Genomic DNA, 9,002 nt, shown 5'->3' with positions numbered 1-9,002 from the left:
CTCCTCAAGGAATATGCTTCATAGTTCTTTTTGTACTATCAAAGTTGAGTGCTACAACACTAAGTAATCCAAGCCAACCCACATTACTGACTAACGGTGGATAATCATATTTCTTAGAGGTACTAAATACAACTCCATGAATGAGCAAAATGAAGGTTGCATTAATGATAAAGATCTCTGGGGAAACCGCTAAAAAAAGATTGAACATGTGGGAGGATCCGAACGAATTCTGCTTTCATTTCCCCCGTATGGAGCACTGAGTTACTTACGTTACGGTCTTCAGCAGGCAGGCTGCACTCTAGGCGGCTAGGAAGGCTCGCTAGACCAGCAGCCAGACCAAGAATGAATGTGTAATGATGGTGATTCCACACCAGGCTCAATAAAAAATTGAATGTAGAAAGGGGATCCTAAACTAAAAAGGAGTCCATGACCCCTTTTTAGAGCGTATAAGGGGAGGTCGAATTCCAAACCTTTTCTCTCGAGTATACCCATTACCAAAAAATATACGTCACTTTGGGACACATGCGCATAGCCGCCGCGCGTGGCTAAAGGTCAACCAAAAAAAAGAGCTCAAACTCTTTTTTTTTTTTTAGTTCCACTGAGAAAGTCTTTTCTTATAAAAGACGCCACTCTACGAGGGAAGATGCAGATAAAAGGCCAATAGCCTGATGTCAGCTTCTACGGCATAAGCTTTAGATCTATCAACGAATAATAAACATTTTATAAGAAAAGATAAATTTTTTGTTGAAATCTCAAAGAAAGGTATAGGTGAAATTTGGAATAGTCATTTCAATCTTTTTCTTCCAATTCTAAGAAAGAAAAATCCCGAAAAATCCGTCAATAAATGACGAACTCCATTATACAGATGATAGGACAGGGCTAAGGCAGTAATCTCGACGGAGATTAGGATGAGCTTTGATGAATAAAAGAAGAATTGGTAGAAATTCTCATAGGTGAAGCAAATCAAACCAATTTTCAGACAAAGAAGATAAAAAAAGAAAACTATAGTGGCTAGGAAAGCTCCGGAGATTCTATGGGAAATTGAAAACGTCGAAGTAAGCTGTGGCTTATAAATAGGAAGATGAGGAGATAAGGGGCGAAGGATATTCATGATATTCAGAAAGATTTATGTTCATTCGCTCTGCTCGCAGAGCGGTATACCGAAAAAAAGAAGCGACTACCTTACTTAAGCAATTCTTCTTATTCTTATTCTTTCTTAGTTGAAGTTCCTATATTGGTTTTTTCTTTCTTTTATGAATGTTATAACTCCTAATTCTTTGGTAGCGGACCTCTTTGATAGTTCGACCCTTATCCCCCGTCTAACTCAACTATTCGACTGTACGGCTATTGTGATTGCGAGAGAAAGGAGGGATGGCGCCTTCCTTTACCATCTGGCGGTTGAAAACAAAAGTGCTTCCAGGTACACGGCTGTTAGGCTCATCCAAGGCGTATTTACGGAAGTAGCAGGGAACTTGACCGTCAAGTTTGAAAAAAGCTGGCCAAGCCTGTGTCACTTTCTTACGTCAGGAGAAAGGGAGATCAAAGAAGTATGGGGCCGATACGCGAAGGATCAAATCATAGAGATAGCGGATCTTAAGAGGCGGAAGAAAAGGAACCTCGGCGACCCAGAGATCGCGGAGTCCGCGCCCGTGCCGAAAGTGAAGAAGCTTTCCTCTCCTTTCAGTCGAGCATGCCCGCCCTTTAGCACTTCCCTTCCCGAAGTGGGAGTAGGAGAAAGGAAAGCGCACTCGATCAATTACCATGCCGTGTCGTAAGACAAAAAGTCACCCGCAGGTGCTTTTGACCTTGACCGAGTCTTTTCTAGTACGGACCTGGCGGAGTGCTTTAACATAGGCGGATGTGGGACACAGAAAGAATAGATTCAGGTGCTCCTGAGTCAAGAGATTCTTCTCCCTAAGTAGCATTCTTGTAAGTACAGAAGGAATTCTCCTGTCTCTGAAAAGATAAAGCTAAAAGCAATCTCTGGTATAGATATTGATATTGACCCGCCTCTACGGGAGGTGGGTGGGGATCAAGAGAAGCAAGGCCGGGCACATCATACTCTTCAGGGATTGTGTCATGTCAATTTTCATAGTGAATTTCTTGCGTATCCACCCTGAAAGCGAGAGCTCGAGGCGGTGGGAAAGGAGAATCAACAAGATAGGATGCTCTGTCCCAACTAACAAGAGTAGGAAGATTCCAGCTTTGAATCTTGTGCTTGACGGTGATCATTTCTGCCACGTCGTAACAGTCTTTAGTGCTTTCTGTTTCAATGGTTTGGAACCCTTCTTACTTTCTTTATTATATCGGGGAATTTTTGCTCTTGGTCCGCTAACTCCATAAAGGGCTGGTGGGTGGGGGTAGAGCCTCTAGCGCCAATGTCGATGAATCAAAGGTGTCTGTTTATGGTATGGAATAGGAAGAGCAAGAATGGAACCGCTATCGCTTGTCCTATCATCCGCGATGAGCTTCTTTCATTCGTCAGTATGGGGTAGGTAGAGTCCTTTGCTCGTATGCTTGGCATTACTATAGTCGCACCAGTCTTCCTTCCTTTTTAGTGCACATGAAACGGAAACCCTAATAGAGACTACCCACACGGTGATCAAAACTCTTCCTTCTCTGCTTCACTGTCAATTGATTGGCGCATGAACGAAGCTGTAACGGAGCATGTACGCGACGATCAAACACGGCTTTGCCAGCTGCCTGTGATAGGAAAAAGAAAACTTGATCAGATAGTTCGTGCGGGGCATTTCCCACCTCGCCTTTGATGGACATTAGAAGAGCCTTATTGGCCCGACAACTGACAAGCAAACCTTCCATTCTTATGTTTATATCACTTCTCTCTTTCTCACATTGACCAGACAAAGGTTTCATATGAGCATCCCATAGGGCAGCCATAGCTTGAACCTTCCTTCTCGCAGTCAGCTATATAACTCAGGCATCAAAGGTTCGAGCAAGATGGCGGTTAGTCTTCCTCGTCTCTTTCAGGTGGCAGCAGGAATAGCTCTTTTAGCATCAGCATGGATTCACCAGAGACTAGGAGTAGTCGTCATCTTTTTCCATAGTAGTCATCCAGCAAAAAAGGGAAATACCACTTAGCGTAGTGGAATAGGAAAGAGAGCATCGAGCACAGCTTTCGTGTCACCAGAAATCCTTTTTCGTTTATTAAGAGACTGAATAAAAAAGGCTTTGTCAAGTAGGCATGATTGTCACGTCGATCGACAGTCAAGAAATATTATCTCCAGGCCCCTCACTTTAGGGATATCTTTCACCGTTGATAGACATGGTTCAACGCGCCAACTATGCTTCCTCTTCTAGAATAGTGATAGCCTAGTATGATTCCTCTTTCCGAAAGTGCCACGGCTCTTTCTATCACAACCCCTGAAAACTGGGCATTCGAAGCATCAATCTCATTCTATGCTCTATGACATCTTCCTTATACTTTGACTATTAATTCATGTGCACAAACTTCCCTCGCAAAGAAAAGCAGAAAAGTCATCTTTGCAAACAAAGGCCTTTTTCTTATACTATGGCATCATGTCCAAAGCGAGCAGTCATGTAAACCCTTTGTTTATTCGGCTCTTTCCTTTAATAAGAACAATCTAAATGTGACACTTTCACGATGAAATACCTGGAATATTTTATACTAGAGTCCCCCAGGAAATTAAGCCAATGATCGACTATCCCTGCCCATTCTAACGGGGCATTCTATTCCTTCAAGTCCCACAGCTCTAAATGTGCCTATTCCTTTTACACATTTCCATGGAAACAGGAGGAAAATGGCTTATTCCGCACCAACCTAAGCCCGCTTATTCCGACTAAGTGATCCATTGGCAAAAAGAGGGCCTTCCTCCTTCTTGCTTGAAGCTCTGTCAAAGAAGCATTCTATTCCGAAAAGGCTTAGTGTTAGGCTAAACCTCCCTCAAAGCCATGAAGTCTTAGAGATCTTATTCCAAGAACTGGTGATATTTCCTTAACTGCAGATTCAATAGCACCAGCTATGAACCCTAAAAACAACAGAAAAGAGAGCACCATCTACTCTGACTGTCACACCAGCAATGAGAACATTAAGAGCAGATAGTGGAACAGAACTAGCAGTAGTTAGGCATTCAGTTAGCTTGAAAAAGGACTCGTAGTTAGAAATCATATGCTTCCTCAACAACTATCTTTAGAATGTCCTATCTCTCTCTTCAATGCTTTAAAAATAAATTAAAAGGCTTCTTTTAAAGCAAAAAAATAGGAGTTATAGTAGTTTCAGCTGTTTGATTCGAATGAGTGCCCTCACTTCCTTTCTTTACTACGATACGCCCAAAAAAAGAAAATATAAGTGAAACATATCAAAGAGCGTTGACAAAAATTATCAGTGGCCTCCTACATAACATATGCGAGCCTTACGTGGATGATTTGGTAGTCTTTTCAAAAGAAAAAACCGACCACATCAAAAGTTTATGCAAGGTCTTCGAAAGGTTAAGAAAATATCAATTGAAGATGAACCCGAAAAAATGTGCATTCGGGATCGGGTGGAGGCCTTAAATCAGTAGGGCAATAGCATAGCTATTATTCACCGGACCCCTATTATATTAATTAAGCCTACTCTTTCTTCAAGATACGAAATGAGCATCCAAAAATGGTATCCCTATTGTATTTTAGATGGAGTCATCTACAGGGCTAAGAATCTTACCTTTACTTAGAGAGGTGTAGCGGTACCATGCTCTTTCGTGCTCGTAGGTTGACTCACCTATGTATCCCGACAAAGGTCTCACAAACGTGCACTTCCCTTATGCATCCAACCGCTTCACTAATGTGAACAAGTTATACAGAAGGGTAGGTTGGTTATATACTCTTATGCGCCTTCCTTCTTCGAACCTTTTGGTATGTATTTCCCCCTAACTATAGGTCAGATCAACAAGACAAGAAACTCAACTCTGCACTGCTGCTAAGTCATCGGACTTATCCACCAAGGGATTTGTGGAATTTCTGTGGATTGCATTGGGGGAAATCTACAAAAAAAGCTAGGCAGATAGATAGACTCCTTTCCTGCAGCTAAGGGAGAGCAAGAAAGAAAATCGAATGATTGTTTTATAACCAGCGCCCTCTTTTGGGTATACAGGTACTAAGAGTCCTCTCACTACCAACCAGCAGACATCATATGGCTGGGTCTTGCCGGTATCAACAACAAGGAAGAAACAACAAAATGGAAATAGCAACCAACTATGGCTCTTGGCCCAGACAACATCCTAGGCGTAGGGGAGATCAGAGCAATAGGGAACGCCTAGACGACGTTTTTCTTCCTAGGCTACAGTAAGTAGATAGAGAGGTCGTTCCGCTCCTTGTCCCCGAATATGGGGAATATGTTCTCATAAAATCTTTCTCCAATATGACCTAGCTAGCGAACGATCCCAGTTCGCGATAGAGAACAAGACAACAAGTGAGCGTACTTTTGTTCGCATCTTCTCTACCAAGCACGGAAGTTTAAAAATAACTGTAGATCGGTGGATACCTAACAAAACTCCGATTCGATCTGCCCCCCGGCTGGGAGTCATCTACTTCATCTCGATCACAATGAGAGGTTCACTATGATGGGGGTACTTTTTTTCCTTTAAGGAAAAATGAAATGCATAGGGGACCATCCTTTTATTGTGGCATGCTCCTCAAATTTACGGATTCGTAGGAGGCCTCAAGCCCTCTTAGTTTCGCAAGCCTTTGTCATTGTCAGTCAACTCAATAGGGCCTTTTTCTTTTTGTTTGAATAACCCATTCTCATTATCTTTAATAAATAAAGTAGGCAAAACGATAGGTCCTTAGTAGTGTTGACAAAGAAGAAGGAGCCGGTTAAAAGAAAGCGAATCTTTCCATTTTTCTTATAATTATATAATAATATAAAACAGAAAGAAATTTCTTATTATTATATATAGGCCAGCTCGACAAGCAACCCTTCCTCTTGATCTAAGGTGTGAAGAGAAAGATTTCTTTTTTATGACTTACACTTATCGATCCCGGCCCAGAAAAGTGACCGATCAGGGCAGGGCCCTATTGATAAATGAAAGAAAGAGTTTATGAGCCCTAGCCCTATAATCCCACACCTGTGTAGAGTAGATCGTTCAACATCTGCGGCACAAACCCATTTTGAACCTATTGGTCCTAGTATCATAGGCGACCGAATGACCGCCCACTAATTACTAGACCAACCTGATATAGTAATTCCATAAACACCTAACGAAGATATGACAAACAAATAAAGTAGCCCTATGTTCGGATTTGACAATACCATACCATAATCAAAAGGTACAACGGCCCGAGCAACTAGACTTAACATAAATGTAGTCACTGGAGCTATTCTAAAAAGAGAGACATTAGCACTACTTGGTGAAATAGGTTCTTTTAGAATCAATTTGAAACCATCTGCTAGAGGTTGTAACAATCCAAACGATCCCACTACATCAAGACCCTTTCGACGTTGCACAAAAGCCATTACTTTACGTTCAGCTAACACTAAAAAGTCTACTCCTAGTAGAAGTGGTAGAATTATTCCAAGTATTTAAGATGGAATAGCTATGTACATTTTTTTTTCTATTCACTCATGATTTGGCCTGGTTGACCCAGTCATGATATTGAAGGAGGGGGCCTTTTCTTGAAAAAAACATTCTTGCAACTACGAAAATCACAACACAAGCACCCTTTTTTCCATTCATTCTATCTAAGAAAAAAAATCAGCATAGACCCGACCCCCCCCCCTATTTTTTCATTTTTTTATCTATATTTTGCGAGATTAAAGAGTCTCCGCTCTCCATGTTCTTGAGAAAGTTTTTCAGCTTGCTGACTAGGGTTGGCAACTAAATTTAATCTTCGAGACACATTAATATAATAAAGTCGTGGAGTGCATAAGCCCCTTTAGAGATAGGGGAGACTTTCTAGTGGTAGTAATTGCGAATGAGCAAGTAGGGGCGGTAACTAGAGAGGTAGTGAGACTGACCGCAATTTCAGGAATAGGTTGACTTTATTTCATTTTTGTTATGGAAACTGAAAGTCGTTTCATTTTGTACGAGATCTCTTTACACCTCTCGGTGCTTACACCTCTCGGTGCATACACCTCTCGGTGCTTACACCTTTCGCCTATCAAAGTTTTATTCAAAAACCTCGTTCGAGAACTTGTATAGAGAACGATTTCCACGACACAACAGTTCTTCCATAGTCAGAGAAATTAAGATGTTTAAACAACTTGATGTTTAGCTAATAAATAATTTTTTTGTCTTTCTACCAAAAACAAAGATGTTTAAACAACAATGATCTAACTGGATTCTATTTACAGAGTTGGTCTACAGAGGGATTTAAATTTGTGAGGAAGATAGGGGTGACTCAATGGATCTCGTGGCCTAAGACGAAATCATATTGAGAGGACCTTAAATTTATTTTCTAAATAATTTACACTAACAACAAAATTTACTTTCTAAACAATAAATTAATCATTTAAGACAAAAATAAAAGAATTTCATAAAAAAAATAGGAAGAAGAACACAAAATAAAGTGGTGGACTACCGGATATTGAGGTCCACAAATTTTGATTTGGCTATCATCAAAAACAAGAAAAAGAAATAAACGTACATAACGTAATAGCTTAAGTTTTGAGCATTAACAGTGTAAAAAATATTTTCTCTTATAATCAATTTAAACGATAATTGTAGTTTATTCTATTAAGCAGCACTTATTGGTGAATATCTAAAATAATTATAAATAACCTAATATAATATGTCGAATTACACTAAAAGAAAATCGATGCGTGAATACTTTTGTGTTCATGCAGTTTGAGAGAACATTGTAAAAGATATTCATTATGCTGTAAATATATATAACTTAATTATTATATAAAAAGGACAAAATTAAAATTGAAGACTGAAGCAAATATACTAATTAATTAGTAAAGAAAATCATCGCAATTTATGAATATATTGATATAAAATAATTAACCTCAATCAGATAACAAAAAAAAATAATATAACACTTTTCTTTACACTAACTATTTATATAATATATAGTAATAATAATAATAATAATAATTTAAAAAAATTTGGGGCCGTAAAATTTTGGGGGCCTAAGGCGACGACCTCACTGCCCAAGCCTTTAGAGTTTCAATCCTATTTGTCACGACCCGGATTTTTCACTCTCGGGAGTCGTGATGGCACCTACTGATGTAAGCTAGGCAAGCCAATTATTGAAAAAATTACCCTATTTACCCATTTTATACACTTTAACATTTATAAAACAATAACGTGTAAACAACGAAAATTTAGAATGCGGAAGAAAAAGCAATAAAATGTCAGAAATATGAATCTAATACAACTAATTAAGCCTTAATCACCCAGAACTGGTGTCACGGTACCATAGACGATCTAAGAGTGCTAAATACAAAGTCAAAAAATAAAGATACACTGTTTCCGAATCAAAGAAATTAAACAGGAAATGGATAGAGGAGACACCAGGGCCTGCGGACACCTGTAGGTCTACCTTGGATCTCCGCGTGGACTGAAGGTAGCCACCCAATCTACGGTCCAAAACCAGCTCCGGGATCTACACATAATGCAGAGTGTAGTATCAGCACAACCAACCTCATGTGCTGGTAAGTGCCTAGCCTAACCTCGGCGAAGTAGTGACGAGGCTAGGACCAGACTACCAAATAAACTTGTGCAGTTATATAATATACAGCGGAAAATAAAACATAAATAAACAAGTAAAGCTGGGAGGGGGTACATGTTGTGGGGTATATCAACAGTAAATCAAGAGTAACGGCATAAGGACAGCTTAGAAATTCACGGCAAAACAATAAGAAAATTCTATCCAATCTACAAGCACTTTGTATCTACAATTGTTGTGGCGTGTAACCTGATCCCAATATATAACAACACTGTTGCGGCGTGCAACCCGATCCACATATAATATTGTTGCGGTGTGCAACCTGATCCACATATTATATTGTTGCGGCGTGCAACCCGATCCACATAAAATAT

The 9,002-nt window shown here is 39.8% G+C and overlaps 1 pseudogene; it reads left to right on the top strand.

Annotated features, from left to right (window-relative positions):
• The first annotated feature begins 4,058 nt into the window (after positions 1-4,058).
• LOC104226590 (uncharacterized) lies at positions 4,059-5,580 on the top strand (annotated as a pseudogene).
• The last annotated feature ends 3,422 nt before the right edge of the window (positions 5,581-9,002 follow it).

The sequence above is a fragment of the Nicotiana sylvestris genome, chromosome 4 (assembly GCF_000393655.2).
Source record: "Nicotiana sylvestris chromosome 4, ASM39365v2, whole genome shotgun sequence".
NCBI classification, from domain to species: domain Eukaryota; kingdom Viridiplantae; phylum Streptophyta; class Magnoliopsida; order Solanales; family Solanaceae; genus Nicotiana; species Nicotiana sylvestris.
Note: the sequence above shows the minus strand (reverse complement) of the source record. Positions and strands in the feature narration are given on the sequence as shown.